The following is a 14,901-nucleotide window of genomic DNA, read 5'->3' as shown; positions in this document are numbered from 1 at the left end:
TTTTGTTTTTGTTTTGCTTTTTCCAACTGTGCTGCTATGAGCATTGCCTTTTGGTTCCTCTATACAAACTTTTCTCTTGGGTATATTTACCTAGGAGTGGAATTGATGGGTTTTGGGTATGTCAGTGTTCAACTGTGTCATAGTGCCAAATCTTTATTCAAAGTGGTTATACCAGTTTACAATCCTAGCAATTTCTAGCATCCACATCTTCCCTAATACTTGAGACTTCTTGATTTTTGCCAATGAAATGGGAGTTAAATGGTGTCTCATCCTGGCTTTATTGGCATATCCCTGAAGTTAAGCATCTCTTACATATTTTATCTGTAGTTCTTTTCTATGAAATGTCAGTGTAGGGCATTCAGGGGTTTCAAGGCAGATCAAGGAAAAAGGCATGACTGTGAGGTGGCAGTAGCACAGGCAAGCTTTATTTGGACAAGTTTTGACAGGTTTGCAGACAGGGGAAGTCCCTCACGGAACCTGATAATTCAGAGACTACTTAGGGGCAGGGAGGGGAGGCATCTGGAAGGAGAGGACAAGGAAATTCCCAGAGGAGAGGGGACTTACATGTTTATGTGATGTGCTCAGCTGCCTAACAGAGAGCCTCTGGGTCAGAAAGCTCCAAAGGGCAGCAGCAGCTTGGGGTCTATAACCACAGGGTTTATCTTATCTATGACTAGCAGATGTTGGGTGCACTTTGGTGAAGTATGCATGGCAGGCAGGCAGCTCTAAATGGCTAAAAATCTGCTTATTTGGGCTATGCTTAAGACAACTAGATATGTAAAAATTTGACTTTAGTGCAGGCAGGTTTTTGAGCTAATTGATCCTAGCCTGCTGTGAAGAAACAAACAACTTGGGGGGCTATATACAGAGCCCAACATTGGCTCATTTTTATAATAGTCACTTCATAGTCACTTTTGCCTATTTTCAAAGTGGATTGTCAAATTCTTTATATACTCCGATACTAATTCTTTGTCAGTGATATGTGTTGCAAATTTCTTCTTTCATTCGTAGCTTGCCTTTTCACTTTCTTTTTTTGATAAATAGATGTACTTAACTTTGAACTTATACATACTTATACTGTTTTTTCCTACCCTAATATATATTAACTTACTGTTACTTCTAAAAATATGTAGTTTTGCTTTTGACATTTTAATCCTTATTCTTTCTGGAATTTACTTTTGTTTATGGTGTGAGGTAGGGAATCCAATTTTACTTTTTATGTACAACGGAGAATTTTTTCCAGCTTTCTTTGTTGACCAGCCCCACCTTTCTCAACTGATCTGTCATGCCAGCTTTGTCATGTGTCAACATCCCATTTATGTATATGGGTCTGTTTCTGAGCTGTCTATTCAGTTCCACTGGACAATTCATCTTGGTGCCAGCACCACTCTACTTAATTACCATAGTTTTATAAAAAGTCTTGATTATTTAGTAGGGCAAATTTTCCTTATTTTTCTTCTTTATCTTTTGTCTTGGCTAGTCTTAGTCTTTTGTTTTTCCATACATATTTTAGAACAAGCTTCTCAAGTGACACACACACACACACGCACACACACCTGTTGGGATTTTAACTGGAATTGTGTTGAATATGTAGATCAATCTGGAGAGAATTGACATCTTTATGATTTTGAGTCTTCCAATTCATGAGCAAGGAATAGATATCTTTTTATTAGGTCTTCATTAATGTCTTTTAGTAGAGGTTTTTTGTTTTATGTGTCCAGATCTTGCACATCTTTTGTTGGGTTTATTCATAGATACATTGTTTTTATTGCTATTGTAAATGATATCCTATAAAAATTATGCGTTGTAATTGTTTGTTGCTAGTATAGAAATAAATTGGACTTTTGTATATTGATATTGTGTCCAGTCACTTTGCTGGAAACAATAATTTGTCTTTGATTCTAATAATTTTTCTATTATTCTTTCTAATAATTTTTCTATTGATTCTTCCAATAATTCATTTCTAGATTCTTTTGGATTTTTCTATGTAAACAATTATTATCTGAAATCTATGTCCATTTTGCCTCCTATCCAGCCCTTATTGCCTTTTATTCCTATTAAAGTATTATACTGGTTAGGACCTCCAGTACAATGTTAATAGAAATGGTGCTATTTTCTTGACATTCTTACTTGGGCACTCTTGACTTGATCCTGATTTTTGAAAAGGAAATTTAGAATTATTTTTGTAGAATATTTTTGGTAAATAAATTTAGAGTAATATTTTGAAGGCTTTTTGTAAATCCCCTTTGTCAGATTAAAGAAGGTTCCTTTTTAACCATTTTTTAGATTGAAGTATAGTTAATTTACAATATTGTGTTAGTTTCATGTGTACAGCAAAGTGATTCAGTTATACATATATATATATTCAGATTCTTTACAATTACAGGTTATTACAAGATATTGAATATAGTTCCTTGTGCTATACAGTAGGTCCTTGTTGTTTATGTATTTTATATATAGTAGGGTGTATATGTTAATCCAAAACTCCTAATTTATCCCCTCCCCCCAATTTGGTAACCATAAGTTTGTTTTCTATGTCTGTGGGTCTATGTCTGTTTTGTAAATAAGTTCATTTGTATCATTTTTTTTAGATTCCATATATAAGTGATATCATATGATATTTGTCTTTCACTGTCTGACTTCACTTAGTATGATAATCTCTAGGTCCATCCATGTTGCTGCAAATGGCATTATTTCATTCTTTTTTGTGGCTTCTTTATCCATTTATCTATTGATGTACAGACAGTTCCTCAAATATTCTCTCCTTCTTGTAAGAGAACTACACATTTCCACCTATTGCCACGTGATTTGAACTGCCCCTTTTGGGAATATGCATATCCACCCAGCTGACAATTGGTTTGGTCACAATGACTTCACATCTGACCGGAATCTTTAAAAAATATTCTCTGTGTGTTTCCACTAGCTCTCTTGCTCATTTCCCTCTTCAATGAGAATGGCATATCCTCCACTGGGGATCTGAGAATGCAGAAGATATGTGGCATACACAGCAAGCAAAAAATAAACACTGAGATTTGGGATTTTGTTAGTTACCACAGCATATTATAGTGAAAACTGACTGATAAATTATTTGTCTGTGTCTTCTCTTCTTTTTTTCTTAGATAAATCATTGCAAAGCTTTGTTTATTTTGTTGGTCTTTTCAGAGAACCAACTTTTGGTCTTGTTGATTCTTTCTATTGTAACTTGGTTTCCTATTTCAGTTTTTTAATTCCTACTTCTGCTCTTATAATTATCATATTCCTTCCACTTTCTTTGAGTCTATTCTGTTGTTTGTTTTCTACTTCTTAAGTTATGGATTTAGTTCATTAATTTTCAGCCTTTTCCCCCTTCTATAAAAAAGCCTTTAAGGCAATAAATTTCCCTTGACACATACTTTTTATATCCCACAAGTTTTAATATATACTGTCTTCATTAAGTTGTAAAATGTATTTAAAATTGTATTATGGTTTCTTCTTTGACTCATGAGTTATTTAAAAAGCATGCTTTTCAATTTCAAAATCTACAGAGATTTTAAATTAACTTCTAAAATATTTGCATTGTGAACAGAACATAGTTTTGTGATACTTTTCTTTGAAATTTGTTGATTTTGCTTTGTAGCTTAATTCATGATCTAATTTTGTAAATGTTCCATATGTGCTTGAGAAGAATTTGTATTCTCTCACTGTTGGGTACAAAATTGATATATGTCCATTACTACAAGCTTGTTAATTTTGTTGTTCAAATATCCTACATCTTTGCTGATACTTTTTTTTGGGAGGGGGGGTGTCTGCTTGAATCATCAGACACAGATAAAGACATGTTGAAAAATCTCCTGCAGTAATGGTATATTTGTCCATTTATCCCTGAAGTTTTTATAAAGTTATACTCTATATATCTTGAGCATATTTTATTAGATGCTTATATTTTTAGAACTGTGTTAATTATTGTGATTAAATCTTAAATCATTACACGGTTATCCCTTTCTATCCCTATATTGCTCATTATCTTCAAGTCTATTTTGTCTGATATTAACATGGCCAAACCGACTTTCTTTTAGTGTTTGCTTGGAATATAATTTTCAATCCTTTTACTTTTTTTTTTTTTTTCTGCATGTGTAAGCTTGTGTGTATGTAGAGGTACATACCACTGGTCACAAACCATGTTCTCTCCTATTAGTTGAAGTTGCTCTCTCTCTTTTTTTTTTATAATTTAATTAATTAATTAATTTATTTATGGCTGTGTTGGGTCTTCGTTTCTGTGCGAGGGCTTTCTCTAGTTGCGGCAAGCGGGGGCCACTCTTCATCGCGGTGCGCGGGCCTCTCACTATCGCGGCCTCTCTTGTTGCGGAGCACAGGCTCCAGATGCGCAGGCTCAGTAGTTGTGGCTCACAGGCCTAGTTGCTCTGCGGCATGTGGGATCTTCCCAGACCAGGGCTCGAACCCGTGTCCCCTGCATTGGCAGGCAGATTCTCAACCACTGCGCCACCAGGGAAGCCCCAATCCTTTCACTTTTAATCTATACAAGTTCGTTTGCTTTTTAAAAAATCCAACGGGATTTAAAAAAAAAACATTCTGATAATCTCTGTCTTGTAACTGTCAATTTTTGTCCACATATATTTATTGTAATTTTTGATATATTTGGACTTTGATTCTATCTTACTTTGTGATTTCTATTTGTTTCATGTTTTCTATGTTTCTGGCTTTTTTTCTTTCTTGCTTTATTTCTCTTTCTTTTCTTTTTTTTTTTGGATTAACTGAGTTATTTTTGAACTTTTTTCCTATTCCATATTTTTCTTTCTAAAGATTTGGAATCATGCGTACATTTTTTAGTGGTCACCCTTAAAATTTATCATGCATTCTAATTTAATAAGGTCTAAAGTTTAAACACAGTGTTGACATTCTCTTCTACACAGTATGAGAGCTTTTGAATACTTTAGCACTTTTCTTACCCCTTCTGACTAATAACAACACTGTTGTCTAATTTTTGGTTCTGTCTTTTCTTTTTAACTCCACAAATTGTTCATTGTCATTTTATTCCACACAGACAATATTTGTTTGGGTTTACATACAGAGAAAGAAGAAGAGTTAATATGAGGATGCGTTTACAAACTAGCTGCCACTAAGTGCAACTGGGATAGCTTGATGTTATGGGACTGCTCTCCAAGAAGTCATATGAAGTGTGTCTCCGGAAAGTCTGCCTGGGAGAATATTTTAAAGATGTCTTCAATCACTCAGTAAACTGTTTTGGGGAAAGAAGAAATTGTTCTACTGACTCTTGCTTTCTTTCTGTCATGAGGGTTAACTCCCCTGCCCCTCTGCGCTGTGCAGTGCATCCCCTGGTGTCTGACTCTCTGCATCAACTGTGTAGCCCCAGGGCTGGAGGGAAGAAGTGTGTGGTGTTAGTATAGAGTGAGTCCTGTCAGTGTGTGCTTGCATGAAAGTGGGTGGAGTCTATGCTGAGTTGGCCCCAACAGGGGTGGCTGGAGCAAGGATTAAATGTGAGGCCAAAGGAGTCTGAAGTGAAGCATATAATGAGAAATAAAGAGGGAGAATGTTCTCAATAGAAGGAACAACATTTTAGAGGCACCAATATGGAAGAAAGGACTCTTCCTTTAGGGAGATGCAAGAAAGAATAGCCATTTCTTTCAAACTGAAGATTTCCTTTATGTGAACTCTTGAAGATGTATTTTTACCTCTGTGAGCCTTTTCTGTACACTCACATTTCAGGTTGGATATACATGAACTTGAATTTCTAACATTGGGAGTAATTACAGATAGAGGGAGCAGGCTGCTGGGAAGAGGAAAAGGATGTTTGTGGGCATAGATGTTTTTGCTGTGGTAGTTTGGGAGAGACAAAAAACTAAGGCAAAAAAAAAAGTCTTTGGAATGGTCCATCTCAGCATCCCTGCCAGGAATGGTGCTGAATATGTCAGGATATCTAAGAGAGCCAGATCAGAGTGTCTTGTTATGTTCTGGTGGGTTCTCGAAGTTTTTATTGGCATAATTTTACATTTGAGAAATACCTCTGGGTGTTATTAAGGGCTTCCCTTTTCAGACTCTCTGAGCTAGGTAGAATAAATTAAAATCATCCAAAGACATTTCAAACCAGATTGTATCAGACCAAACTTCGCAGGAAGAGCAGTTAGAAAAGCTGGATAAAATATTTTAAAAACATCTGTTTGAAAGCATTGGAAAACTACTGAGACAGCAAAGGATTTAGGAGTCAAGAGACTGGAGAAGAGGGAATCCCGCAGAAGTGAGACCAACACTTAATGTAAGACCCCCTTAAGTGAGACCTCCTTCATGTATTTGCCAATTATGAAATCAAAGCTGTGAGGATGAGAAACTGGACAGAGCTTTTGGAAGTTTCACAGAGGGACAATAACTGAAGTTTAGAACTCACTGATGAGAAGGGTCCTGGTAAACACCTCAGGTTTAGAGTTGGGATCCGAAAGGGCTATACCCTAGGAGTAAGGATGAACCAAAATCTAGCTCTCATGAAGACTGAAACCCAACTTGAAACAATTCAATCTTAGATGTATTTAGGTGGTTTGCCCCTATCCTAACCTCTCCTATAAACAAGAATAAATCCTCTCTGGGAGAAAGTAATATTGTCCAGTACTTCAAATTATCTCTACATTTTCATACAGTGTGTCTAGCATTTAATGAAAAACAGGGATGCAAAAAGGGGAAGACTTTGCCAAAAATTCAGAGACAAGACAAATAATAGAAAGAGATCTACAGGAGATCCAGATATTAGAGTTATCATACACAGACTTTAAGATAGCTGTGATGGGGCTTCCCTGGTGGCGCAGTGGTTGAGAATCTGCCTGCCGATGCAGGGTACACAGGTTCGAGCCCTGGTCTGGGAAGATCCCACATGCCGCGGAGCGGCTGGGCCTGTGAGCCACAACTACTGAGCCTGCGCGTCTGGAGCTTGTGCTCCGCAGCAAAAGAGGCCGCGATAATGAGAGGCCCGCGCACCACGATGAAGAGTGGCCCCCACTTGCCGCAACTAGAGAAAGCCCTCGCACAGAAACAAAGACCCAACACAGCCATAAATAAATAAATAAATAAAAATAAATAAATTAAAAAAAAAAGTTTAAAAAAAAAGGAAAAGTGCTCTTTACAGCTCATAAACTCATTAAAAAAAAAAAAAAAAGATAGCTGTGATGAATGTGTTCCAGAAATTAAATTACAAATACAGTGGTTTTGGCCAGTGGTTGTATGGTAAAAATGTATTTTTATGTCTCCCCGAACTCAAATTGATTGTTTTTACAAAACAATGTGCAGGAGAATTCTCAAGTTACATTCCAAAAACCATTGAATGTCAGTATCATTGGCAGAATATCAGAATCAGGTGTTTTGAGAAGTAAGCCCAGTGTCAACAAAGGAGATGCATGCAGGGGACATTGGTTTTAAAAGAAGCCATGCTACTACATGCAGAACAACTATTTGTTAATGATTACATTAATTATTGCAGGTTTTAGCATTTTATATCCTACTATGATCATTTGTTACTTACAGGTGTTTTACTGTGTTTAGTTTAGTTTCAGGAAATTGATTGGAGAGTTTGGTTTGAAATATAATGCACTATAATTTGTTCCTTTTAAAATAATGGGGAATAGGCCCTGATTAGTATTTTTGTGCAGAATACCTGATTTTCAGGATTGGATTACTGACGTTAACAGGAGATGCCTATGTTGGTGAGCAGGTTTCACTGTATCTTTTTTTCCCCTCATATTTATTTATTTGGTTGTGCTGGGTCTTAGTTGTGGCAGGCAGGCTCATTTAGTTGCAGCTCAAGGGCTCCTTAGTTGTGGCACGTGGGCTCCTTAGTGGTGGCATGCGTGTGGGATCTAGTTCCTTGGCCAGGGATCGAACCCGGGCCGCCTGAATTGGGAGTGTGGAGTCTTAACCACTGCACCACCAGGGAAGTCTCACTGTATCTTTTTTTAATTGCTGCAGTTCTTAATGCTCTCCTGAAAGTCCATCTTCTTTTTTTTTTTTAATTTATTTATTTTATTATTTTATTTATTTATTTATTTTGGACTGGGTTGGGTCTTCGTTGCTGCACGCGGGCTTTCTCTAGTTGTGGCGAGTGGGGGCTACTCTTCGTTGTGGTGCACGGGCTTCTCATTGTGGTGGCTTCTCTTGTTGTGGAGCACAGGCTCTAGGCTCACGGGCTTCAGTAGTTGTGGCATGTGGGCTCAGTAGTTGTGGTGCACTGGCTTAGTTGCTCTGCGGCATGTGGGATCTTCCTGGACCAGGGCTTGAACCTGTGTCCCCTGCATTGGCAGGCAGATTCTTAACCACTGTGCCACCAGGGAAGCCCTAAAAGTCCATTTTCTAACCAGTTATTAATGGTATGTAATAATGCAATTAACTTTTATATATTTATGTTCAGACTTTTAAATTCTACGGATTTGTCTGTTCTTTGTGTTTTTCATGTAAATAATCTGTCCTGTGAATAACAGATTTGACTCTTCCTTTCTAGTCTGTATACATTTTATTTACTTTTTTCTTTTTGGTCTTATTGTTCTGGGTAGAAACGGTAATATAGTAAGTAGTGGTTTTAAAACACGTCTGCAAACTCTTTGACACTCTTCCCACAAAGGGAGAATAAGGGTTGCTGTAGTGACTTGCTTCTAATGAATAAAATTTGGCAGAACTAATGCTGTGGTGTGACTTCCAATGCCATGACATAAAAGGCGATACCGCTTTGCCTCTCTTTTTCTATCTGTCTCTCTATCTTAAACTAAATTGGTTTGCCTTAAGTTTATCAATTTTCAAACAATCAACTTTGGCTTTGTTGATCCTCTGTTTTCAATTTCATTACTTTCTCTACTTATTATTTTCTTCCTGCTACATTCCTCATAATTTGACTATTCTGTTGTTCTTTTTCTAATTTCTTAAGTTGGACATTTAGCTCATTATTTTTATGAGCTCCATGTCTCTAATTAATTTCCCACCTTTTAGGTTTTTAAAATTTTAATTTCACCAATTTTTTATTTCTAGAAGTTCAGTTTGGCACTTTTTCATAACAGGTCATTTTTACAGCTTTTGTTCCTTACTCATGTTTCTAAGTCTTAAAAAAATCTACTATATATTTGTTTTTGTTTGTATGATCATTTCAATACTGCATGCCTTTGTGGGTCTGATTTTGCTGTTGGTTTTTCTTCTGAGTCTCTCATATGGTGTCTTGTTTTCTTGCATATTCTGTAATTTTTACCATGCTCTCATGTTTGTTGAAACTGTATTGTGAGCAATATTTGAGGCCTACATTAAGGGTATATTCCCTTAGAAAGGGTTTGCTTTTCCTTCTGCTTACCATGTCAGGGACAGCCCAAAACTTGGGACCACTTCAAACTAAATTCTTAGTTTTTTGGACAAAGCAGGTAGCATGAATTTAGGTACCAAACCTTTGTGAGGGCCAACTTGTTGCTTATGAATTATTTGGGGGAAATTTTACCTCACTCCATTTGGAGCTGTGTCCTTCTCCCTTTATGAAGCAAACTTTTCTTTACTGAGAGTATAGCCCTTTGAGAGTACTGGCTTTATGGAAGGTTTTAAAACCAACTTTCCAGCTTGCAAGGGCACTAAACTTGGCCTTCTGTTTCCTAGCATGGTTGATAAAACTCCAGTTCTAGGTTACTGGGGATCATGAGATGCCCATAAGAAGGTGGCTGGATTCAGTGCTCATTCACTCTCTGATTTTATGCTTTTGATTTATTTTAGTCTCTGAGGAATCCCCTTACTTTCTTGCCTGCTCAGCTATGCATATAAGGAGATTTTTAAAAAGATTTTATTTAGTATTTTTGGGAGTTTTTTTTTTTTTTTCAGCAGAAGAGTGTTTTTGTTTTGTTGTGTTTTGAATACTAACTTATCTTCCATATTGTCAGGATGGGAGTCCCATTAATTCTTCAACCCTAGTTGAAATTTCCATTCCTATCACTTCACTAAAACTGCTTTTGTTAAAGCCATCAACCATTTCCATGTAGCCATATTTAATGGACATTTTGGTGTCCTTGCCTTAGTTGACCTGTCAATGATATTCAGCACATTTTATCACATCCACTTCCCTGAAACATCAAAAAAGTAGATTCAACTAAAATATGACACAAATGAAGCTATGTATGAAACAGAAACAGAGTCATGGACATAGAGAACAGACTGGTGGTTGCCAAGGGGGAGGGGGTTGGGGGAGGGTTGGAGTGGAAGGTTGGGCTTAGCAGACGTAAGCTTTTATATACATAATGGATAAACAACAAGGTCCTACTGTATAGCACGAGGAACTATATTCAATATCCTATGATAAACCATAATGGAAAAGGATATTTAAAAAAAGAATGTATATATATGTATAACTGAATCACTTAGCTGTACAGCAGTGATTAACACAACATTGTAAATCAACTATACTTCAATTAAAAAAAGTAAAAGTAGATTCAAATGGTATTAAAATTCTCTTCCTGGCTTCAAACTTGTTGCTTTTTCCACTCTCAACACTGAATACATACATATATTAAATATTTATTTAATTGAAAGCAGGGTAATCAATATCATTCACTGTAAAAATATTTCCAAAACCTTTAGGCTCCTTATGTGACAGCTGACATTTACTACAAAATGAAATCAAAGCAATATGATGAGATTAGAATAAATATGTAAACAACTTTCCATTTTTATGAGCATATTACCTACTTTGTGAATTATGTATTATGATGTGATACTTTCCCTTAAAGTCATGATCCCTCCTGAGCCATCAGTTAAGTCGTTAATAATATGTCATAACTAGCAGAGAATAAGTTTTTGGTGAGGATATTGATGACTAGCATGGCCAGCCATTGCAGAGAAAAAACTTAAAATTCCTTAGTTTGTCATTCAGTTCCTAACTTACTCTTCCAGCCTAATTACTCCCAAGTAAAGTTCATGTTTTTCAAAAATATGGTCTTTGGTCTAGCCCCTTCCCTGAAAATGCTTATCCACTTTTCTACCCTATATCTTCTTTATTTCTGTGCTTCCCTTCCATATTTCCCTCCACTTTTCTCTCATTCTGCCCAATTTCTCACTCTTTCAAGTTGCACCTTTCAAGTTCCTCCCCCATGAAGCCTTTCAGGCTATTCCAATGGTCATAGGAAGCATCTGACCTGGCTCCCAATACTCCCTACCTCTAGTATTCATGCCCTTGTATCATCCTCTCCCCCTGAGTGTAGGCTGGACCTAGTGACTTGCTCCTAACAAACAAATAGAACAGAGCAAAATTAATAAGATATCAGGTCCATGGCTCCTGACTTGCTAGCATTCTCTCTCTTGCTGGCACCCTCTCTTGCCCCTTTGTTTGCTCACTTTGACGTTGTGAGATGTTTTACAGAGAGGCTTACGTGGCAAGGAACTGAGGGTGGCCTCAGTGCAAAAACTCATGAGGAATTGAATCCTGCCAACCACCACATGAGTGAACTTGAAAGCATATCCTTCCCAGTTGAGTCTTTAGATGAGATTGCAGCCCTAGCTGACACTTTGATTGCAGGCTTGTGAAAGACTCTGAAGCAGAGGAACCAGTTAAGCCATGCCTGAATTCCTGACCCACAGGAACTGTGAGATAATACATATATATTTTTTAGCCACTAAGTTGTGGGACAGTTTGTTACAGAGCAATAGATAACTAATACACCAGCCTATATTTATTGTTCTGTCCTTGTATTTATTATCCACACTGCTTGTAATTTATTATAAAAAACATACATGGGCATGATGGAAAAACTCAACAGTATAAATGTCATAAAGTAAAAAGTAAAAGGCTACCTTAACCTGTTCCTGCCTACCCTCTAGGGTAGATACTACCAAGCATTCCTTATGCACTTAAGAAGTGTTTTAACATAAATGGGATCATACTATAGATATTGTCCAACAACTTACCTTTTTTCACTTAACAATCCATCTTTCCATATATCTGTAACACTTTTAGAAATATAAATTATATTCATTGCTTTTTTCTGTTTATGAAAACAATACATGGTCTTAGCTGAAAATCTGACATATACATAAAAGCATAAAAATTAATTTGCCTCTACTCCTACCATCCAGAGATAAACTAAAATATGGAATTGAATGTCTTTTTTGGTCTGTCTCATGTTTCTTCTGGCTCTCTCCTTGCACAGAAGCCCTCTTTCCTGTGAGGAATCGATCTGATATGGTCAGTTTGGGCCTACCTTCTCTTTCTAGATGTGGCCCTGTGACCTATGTCTGGCCAATCAGAACCCTCCTCCACTCTTCTGTCTTCTAGATTGGTTCACAGCTGGGCATGCAACTCAACCAAGCAGGGGACCAATCAGAGTCTTTCTAAGCTTTTGCAGGGGGAGCTAATGATGGCTGCTTCTTCTGGGTTGTTAAACTAGGATTGTGTGGGACAAGGCCTTCCAGAGGCTATCTCACGGCCATCTGGGGAGTGGATGTCTGGCTTCATAGCCAAGGAGGGATAAATAAAACTGAAAGTTGAAGAGAGCAGAGCCCTGAGGACATCTCTGAACCATGCCTAGATCCACTGGAATCCAGATATATCCTTGGCCATCTCAATTTCTGGTGTCAGCAAGTTCCCTTTTACTGCTTCAGTTTCCGTTATCTGTATCCAAGGGAGTCTTACCTAATATAAGTGTTATATTGAACTTTGTTTGAATTGAGTAGAAATAAAGCAAAATTTAAATGAAACTGAAGGAAATGCTGACAACAGATAGTTTCTTAAAGTCCCTTTAAAGTTAAGTGAAACATATTATGAAAACATTTCAAGGTTGAAGTAATTGTGTTTTGTAATTTGACTTGAGGTTTCTTAATGAACATGAGTTTAAGTTTCCAGAATAACTTAGTCAATTGTCTCACAAACTAAAAGCCACCTCTGAGGTCTAACCAGTCAACTAACCAACCAAACATATCCCCTTAACTTTTTTTTAAAGCAAATGTCTTTTATTAAAAATTTTTTTAGAGGTGACAAATTTTATCTCTCTATGTAATATGTGTGTGTGAATAATTTTGAATGCATATATTTTATGCAGAATTGTCATGGGTTTTTAAAAATTTTTTAAATTGAAGTATAGTTGATGTTCAATATTGTATAAGCTAAGGTGAACAACATAGTGATTCCCAATTTTTAAAGGTTATACTCCATTTATAGTTGTTATAAAATATTGACTATATTCCCTGTACTGTACAATATATCCTTGTAGCATATTTTATTTTATATATAATAGTTTGTACCTTTTAATCTCTTATCCCTAACTTGCCCCTCTCCTCCCCTCCCTCCCCACAGGTAACCACTAGTTAAAATAAATGTCTTGTAAAATATAAGTCCTAAGTCTACATTTAGGGTCTTTCTTTAAATTATTAGGGGAAGAAATTAATAAGGATGAGATTGATATATAAGCAAAACATTCTTTTGTGCGAAGAAATCTCCACTTTTTAGGAAAAATAAAAATACCAAAAACAGGAGAAATAATGATAGCTATTGCCTGTTATAGATCTGAAGTGAACTCACTTAATCCAAATGGTTCCAATACATCATTCAAATGATTCCCTCATTGCTCTCTTGTACTTAGCCAGTGTAGGTTAAAGCCAGTTGTTATTGTGTTCTTGGTATACAATTTCTTTTAATGACCCAACGGTTAAAAAAACACAATTCTTCTTAGAGTATCTTTAGAATACTTTGGAAAAAGATTTAAGCTAATTTGGATGCTGGCACCAAACATTCTCCAGTGTATTTTATTTCAGGAAGAACCATTTAGTCTATATTCTACTGGAAGTAATGTAGTTATCATGGGGAAGAACCCATCTTGTCTAATGGCATATTAAATAAAAGCAAAACATACTTTATATAACTGTCTTCCCAGCCCAAGAATGAAGGATGCTCTGCCGTGGAAATATGACCTGTTCAAAGTTCCATCAACTGAGAAATGATCCAACCCAACCTGGGCAGCTGTCCATGGCCTTAGGGAAGCCAGCTGAGGGTCCTTGCTCGGTGAATGCTATTGCGTAACAATGCCAGGTGAGGACAAATTCACTTATGCTCCTATGGCATGTTAGCTATCCGGAGAGTCTCTTTTACCATAAGCTTTCCCATGACTTCATAATAAATGGGGTAAAATACTTCATTAGGTTAGCATAAAAATTGTAGCTATGTCTATCTTTGGTTTAGTTCTTGTTCTCTACTCCAACAAATATTTATGTTCAATTTTCAAGCTGGCCAGGGACCTGGAATAGCCAAGAATAGATTTCTATACAACAGGCAAGGGTAAAGGGCAGTGTGGTGTTGGTGGCCTAATATCAAGCCTTTGAGTCCTGGCTCTGTTGGGTGCCAGCACGACAACCCTCCGTGGGCAAGTCCTGAAATTGCCAGCACCTCGGTTTCCACATCTATAAAACCAGGAGAGTAATATTCTTCTTGCTGACTTCCTAGGGTTGTTGTAAGGATCAAATGATATAATGGATAGAAAAGGGCTTTGGAAATGAAAAAGAGCTAGATCAAAATGTTACTTTACCACCCACATAGCATTCTGTAGTATTTCTGAAAAATTCCTTCATTTGTTCGAACTTATACACCTAACTATGAAAATATGATTTGTTTGTACTCAATCACTTCTATGCAAATTCAGTAGAGTGACTCCCTTACTTAGTTCCCGAGTAAACAACAACAACAAAAACCCAGTTAGGGAAATGTGAAAATGTGCAGTTTTAGACATTCGAGGGTAATGTGTTTCCTTTATGGATTTGGAGCTCTCTATAAGCCAGAGGCCTTCCTCCTTGCCTGCCACTAATGATAAGCTACATTTCAACCAGTGGCATGCTGCTTCCTGGAGAGACTCTTTCAGGGATCTTCTCTTGGCCAGGTGTTGGCAGTTTTTCTCACCCACCTTG

This window comes from Balaenoptera borealis, assembly GCF_965194805.1.
Source record: "Balaenoptera borealis genome assembly, chromosome: 1".
Lineage (NCBI taxonomy): Eukaryota > Metazoa > Chordata > Mammalia > Artiodactyla > Balaenopteridae > Balaenoptera > Balaenoptera borealis.
Note: the sequence above shows the minus strand (reverse complement) of the source record.